This window comes from Schistocerca gregaria, unplaced genomic scaffold, assembly GCF_023897955.1.
Source record: "Schistocerca gregaria isolate iqSchGreg1 unplaced genomic scaffold, iqSchGreg1.2 ptg000077l, whole genome shotgun sequence".
Classification (NCBI taxonomy): domain Eukaryota; kingdom Metazoa; phylum Arthropoda; class Insecta; order Orthoptera; family Acrididae; genus Schistocerca; species Schistocerca gregaria.
The window spans coordinates 24,865,449-24,871,448 of record NW_026061710.1 but is presented as its reverse complement, the minus strand read 5'-3'; positions in this window follow the sequence as shown (position 1 = coordinate 24,871,448).

Sequence of the window (6,000 nt, the reverse complement as noted above, 5' to 3'; positions counted from 1 at the left end):
GCTTGGACAAAAACTCTGCCCCAGTGTCAGTATCCAGAATATTGTGGACCATTACAACTGTTTGAGGCTAGCTTGCCTGAGGAAGGAATCTAGTGGCCTTATGACACCCTCCCAAACAAACAAGTGTATGCAAGAAGGGCAATTGGGTGCATGTCATATTGATAAGTGAGCTCATACTGCCAAGTTCTTTGTAAATCTGACTCAATTTTGTAATCACTAAAGTAACATCACATACCATCTGAACCCATGGCATTTCTTTTCTTTCTGTGAATTTCAATTTCTTAGCTGGGCAGTGTTTATGAACATCTTGGGCTGAAAGAAAATTAGCATGATATAGAGACGTAAAACTATTAGAGACGTAATTAAATGTAAAAGTGTCACTAAAAACATATTTAAAGTGAAAAGCCTGAAAAAACACCAAGTTGTGTGTCCAGAAAATCTGTATCACAATGGGTTAACAGTGAGCAGCAACTGCAACCAAATGGAAAAATTATCTTCTTCCGGCCCAGGATGTTGTAGCAGATTTTCTGCAACTTCACATTCCTAATGCTTCTGTATATTTTTTCCTGTTTCTACAAAGTCCATTCCTGGCAACTATAATTAAAATGATCCAAGTCACTGTCCTTCTTTGTATACTAAGGTGTCTGTCTGTAAATAATTTACTCTTATTTCTGGAGGCTTGGGCATTCCAATTCTTCTCTTAATATCCACTAGTTTTTGCCCTCAACTATGTTGGCACGGATCTTGAACCTGCATGAATTTTGAGTAGCCCTGAAGCTTATTATCCATGGGAAAAATGGATATAAAGAACTGAAACTGAAGTTGTCAAAACGATGCAATCGTAAAGAATTGATATGTTTGTAAGCACAGATAGAGATATTTGAAGTATGAAATAGCAAAACGCCTGGATAGGGGAACAAGCTAGTGGAGTTTTTAATGAAAATACAAAAAATTAAAGAATCTGTAGTTACAAATAAGTCAGTTCTTTACTGTTGCACCCTTTTGACAGTGTCACCTTCAGTCTTTTATATCTGTTTTTCTTGCTAACAAGCTTCAGGATATTTATGAACATTCATGTCAATGAAGTTGTTTGCTTAATAAGCTTATCAGTGACAATAGTTACAGTAATTTGTGAATGAATTCAAGAATGTCTGTGGGTAATGGAATTAAACTGTTAACATTAGTAAGATTTTGGAAAGTTTCATCATCATAATACCATTTACTACTTTTTACTGATTTTTCTCATTTCTGGTCCCGGTTTGTTTTGTTTAGTTTTATAAAACTTCCACTGTCCCGATGTTTTTGTCTTCCAGTATAATGAAATGATGCTTATATGAAACTGAGTTGATCCACATCAAGCACTTGCAGTACCTTGCAGGCCTGCATACAATAAAAAGTATTTAATATTGCATTTTTTGTAATCAGTTCAGCATGCAACTCTTTATACATAACCTGTCAGTAGCTGCCCACAGAGTTATTTTCAATTCTCCTGTAATTAAATAACATAAAACATGATAAATAGATGTAAAAACTTTTTATAACACGGAAAAATGCCTGTACACCATTATTATTTGCAGTATGTAGATAGTCACAGGATATGTGATGCATTCCCTTATGGATCTGAGTTACTGGGTACACATTTGTTTCCATACTATTCGGGCCCACATAGTTAAATGTACAGTTCAGTTTATCATGTTTTATAGATAATTTCACTTCACAACTTCTCTGAGGGTTGAAATGCTTTTATAAATATGTAATGTTGGATCATTGGCTGTTGTCAGCTTAGCACATAATTTTAATGGTCTTTTATCCATTCTGGATCTTTCTGAACTCAACAGCTGTGAACAAATGTTGATTAAGAATGCAACCAACCATGAGTACTTCTAAGAGTATTAATTTAAATGCAATTACCAGTCTCAAGCTATTATGGCTGTCTACAGGTTTTTATTTTATTTACTTACTTTTTGTAAGTAATTGCAACAATGTGCTAATATACATGTATTTGATAAAATATAAAATGAAATACTTACATACCCTCGATTTGTTTTGTCGGTATCATTTAGGCTTTCTTTGGTCCTTAAGCATTTTCAGCATGACACACGAAGAGTTAAGAATGATAGACAATGCACTTCTTCTAAACAATCCACTGTGTTGTGCACACACTTCACAGTATTTTTCATCAGTTGCAGCCTTTGACAAGTACTTCACATGTAATGATTTTGCTTACAGTGAAAAGTCTATCCACTGACCAAAGATATCACTCATTTCTCAACAAGGAAACATCTCATCTACTGTATGTTAAGTAAAGAATGTGTGGACGATGCAAATCTAAATAACAGAAAAATGCTTTGTCCAGAAAAGTGCACTTCTTACAGGTGAGGAACCCTAATTGTAGCATGTCATAGGAGAAATTAACAAGAAGATTTATCAGGCTACTCTCAAGAAGCAATGGCATGTGTTTTGATTTTGGTCCCTGACAATATTCTTCAATTGATGTTAAGTTGGGCAGCTAGTGGAATAAGGATACCCTTGTTCAGAGTCCTAACACAGACCAATCATGTTTAATTTGTGTGAAAAGTGCAATGAACATTTTCAGGATTGTTTGTTAGCCAGCTGTAGTTGCTCATTTAGAATTTGCTGAGGTGAATTGAAGGTGTGAATGCATATTTCTAGTTATTTTAAGATGCCCATTTTCCTCCATAAGTTAGTTGTATATTTTGTTTGTAGATTACCTTTAGTGTTTGAAATTCTGTATCTATATTGAGGCATGTGAGTGGCAGTTGCAGATTTACTTAAATGTTTTTAGTCTAAAAGCATCCTTGTATTTATGATATCTTGAAGTTGCTGCCAGTCAGGCCAAGATAAAACCTGATGCAATTGTTACAATCAGTACTGTGTATTCCTCAGTTTTTAGAGACCCAGCCCAATGCTTTTGGTTTTATGTACTATGTTATGTTGCAGCATTTAGTGTGCATCTATGGGCTTAAAGTCGAAATTGTGCAGAAAATATTAGTAAGTTACTTTATTCAACCATACAATGTTTATGAAATATTACATATGTCATGTTAATTGAAAGAGGAAAGAGTTTTTTAATTAACTAATCCATACATACAGCAATAACATCTTTTACAGTTGTAGATGATGATGATCTGCTGTTAATTTTGAAGTGTTTTGTACAATTTTTTATACATATTGCCAAACAATTTTACAATTTACGTAAAAAAAAATACAGTTTGTGTCGCATAACTACACACTGGGTGAGCGAATATTTGTAGTTTGGGCACTGCCTTTCAGCTGTCTTAAGTACCTTGACAATACTTTTAGCATCCCCTTGCATTCTTTGTGTTGTCTCTTTAGCCCATTTGAAAAAGCAGAGTCATTAGCTCACAACAATGTTAAGATGACAAAATTGTATTAAGTATGGAAATTATACATCACAGACACTGCGTGCAGAATTTCACATTATTTCTAAATAAATAATAATAATTTTTTCAATGCCTGCTTGATGTTACATAAATAATCATGGACATTTTAGTATTAACTATTTGAGAGGTATGCTTCATTTTTTTTAATATCAGGGTATTAATTCATACAAAAAATTTATGGTGCAGTTTTATTCCTTTGTAGAAAATACTGGCTGCTGTTTTGTTTATCTTGAAACATGAGTCGGACAAAACTGACATTTACTCAGATCATGTGAATACTGCTGTTTGTGAGATAACTGCTTTGTTCTGTATAAGCCAAAAATATTGTTATTCAGTCTGATATTATGTAATTGCCCAAACTATGAGGTTTGTGGTGGGATTATTTGGGACAGAGATGCTACATATTAGTATGTTGTGCAAACAATAATGTAAAATGAATGACTTACAGGGGATGATGTGAAGTTTGCACTATGTGCAGATTTAGACTGCTCAGCTATAACTGAAGTTGTATTTAACAAATGTTGAAAATTGATCTTCTACCTTAGACTTATAATTACCTTTGATGTTTACATTCTGTATGTAGCAAACATCACTACAGAAATCTGCCGTTGCGCTGCTTGTAAAAGTTGTAACTGTTTGATAGTAATTTGTCATGTTGACATAATGATTATTCCTTAATCTAGAATGTTTCTAGTTACGTAAGTACTTTTATTCATGTTATATAGTAACCTGTTTATACATTATGTATGTAAATGTTTATTGTTCGCTAGGAAACTTAAGTTTGGGTCAACAGAATTCCCAACAGACAGTTATAATTTATGATAATAATTAAAATAGTTTATGCACAATTATCTTAAAATATTCAAAAATTAAATGTAAACTTAGTAACAATCAGATTAATGCTTAAAGACATTCTTTCCTTTCTTACTGTACACTGATTTCTGCAGGCATTTTTGAGTGTAAAGATGCCTTGCTGGTACCTGGTACTTAATGCTGTAAATGTTAGCTGTGTTAGCTTCAGTTTTGCTTGGTTACTTTATATTTGTATGCATCATATGGGACAAGTCAAAACAATACTACTTTTGTGTAAAACAAATGAGCTCTGTATTCGCATGTTAACAATACTATCAGAGGTGATGACATTCTGTGACCATCAGAAACGTCATTTCTATGATGTTTCTGGATGTAACAGCATAACTAGTGCTACGATGGGGCTGATGTGACGATGGGACTAGTGCTACAATGGGACTGGCGTGGAGATGAAAACATTCTTGAGTGGATGACCATCTCTGGGGTGCAAGAATTTCTCTTGATAGGTGTGCAGCCACCAGGATTACACTCTGTTCATAGCTGTATTGGACATTCCATATTTCTTAGACTCCTGGATCAATCTGTACTGCTATCATGCTATCTACCACACCCTGTTCTTTGTACCTCCCTGTGCAGGTGCAGTGGGTAACATGACACTTGTGAAGAGGCTACAGTTTCCTTTCCAAGAGAAAATTGGTCCTACACAGACCCATCCTCACTCCACCCATGAACAACAGTTCTCAAATTTTATATGGATATGAATCTGTATGTGCATCAAAGCCCTTCTTATGCAGCACAAGACATGGGTAGCCAACATACGTTTGCGGCACTGTGAACTGTAACTTGACAGCTTACCACTACCTTATCCAAGACTGCCTCTAAAGTAGTGGCAATAAAGGCTGTGCATATGTGGCATGTACTTCTTTTTGAGAACATCCATCAAGGGTTTCAGAGTATTTAATTCTACAGCATTGAATGTGTCACGAAGTGCTCTTTGACCCAGTTAAGTTATAACATTATATAAATAACACACAGCAGAGTGAACAGTATTAATGGCAATGATAACAATGTCGATGACATGAACAACAATTATAATAGTCTATTCACTGGACAGTAAATTTGTAATTATTTATTTATTGTGTTAGATGAGTTGATTGTTAATCAGTGCAATGATGACTGCATTACCACCTGAAGCAAGACTGCTTAATACAAATTTCTGCCTTATTCAATCAATTTTTGGTGTACACATATGTTGCTGCAACAATAAAGCAAAATTAAATGATATGATTGAATTGTTCATTTGATGGAATTCTGTATTAATTTCGATGTTAAGTACACCAGTGTATCATTTATTTAATGCCTCATCTGAATCCTTGTCACTATAGCCTTTTTTACCTCGAATTTATGTATAGCATTGCCTAACACTTGTTTGTAATTTAGTTTTCAAAGCTATAATTGTAAAAAAAAGTTGTTTGTGTTTAATATGTTATTTAAGTTTAGTATGATGTTTCACTGTTAGTATGTTCTGAACATTAAAGAATATTACTAACTATCCTGAAATACATTATTAAAGTTATCCCCTACTGTCACTCGCAGTGTTTTGTAAGTCATTGTAATAAGTTGATGCTGATTTACACTTTTATGGCCACTTACCATTATTTTGTTACTGATCTCTTATAAAAGCAAATTCTTGATTTATATACATCATCTATTTTTATATCTTTATTGCCTGCTGCGGAAAGTGGATGTTAACAATGTTGTTGAA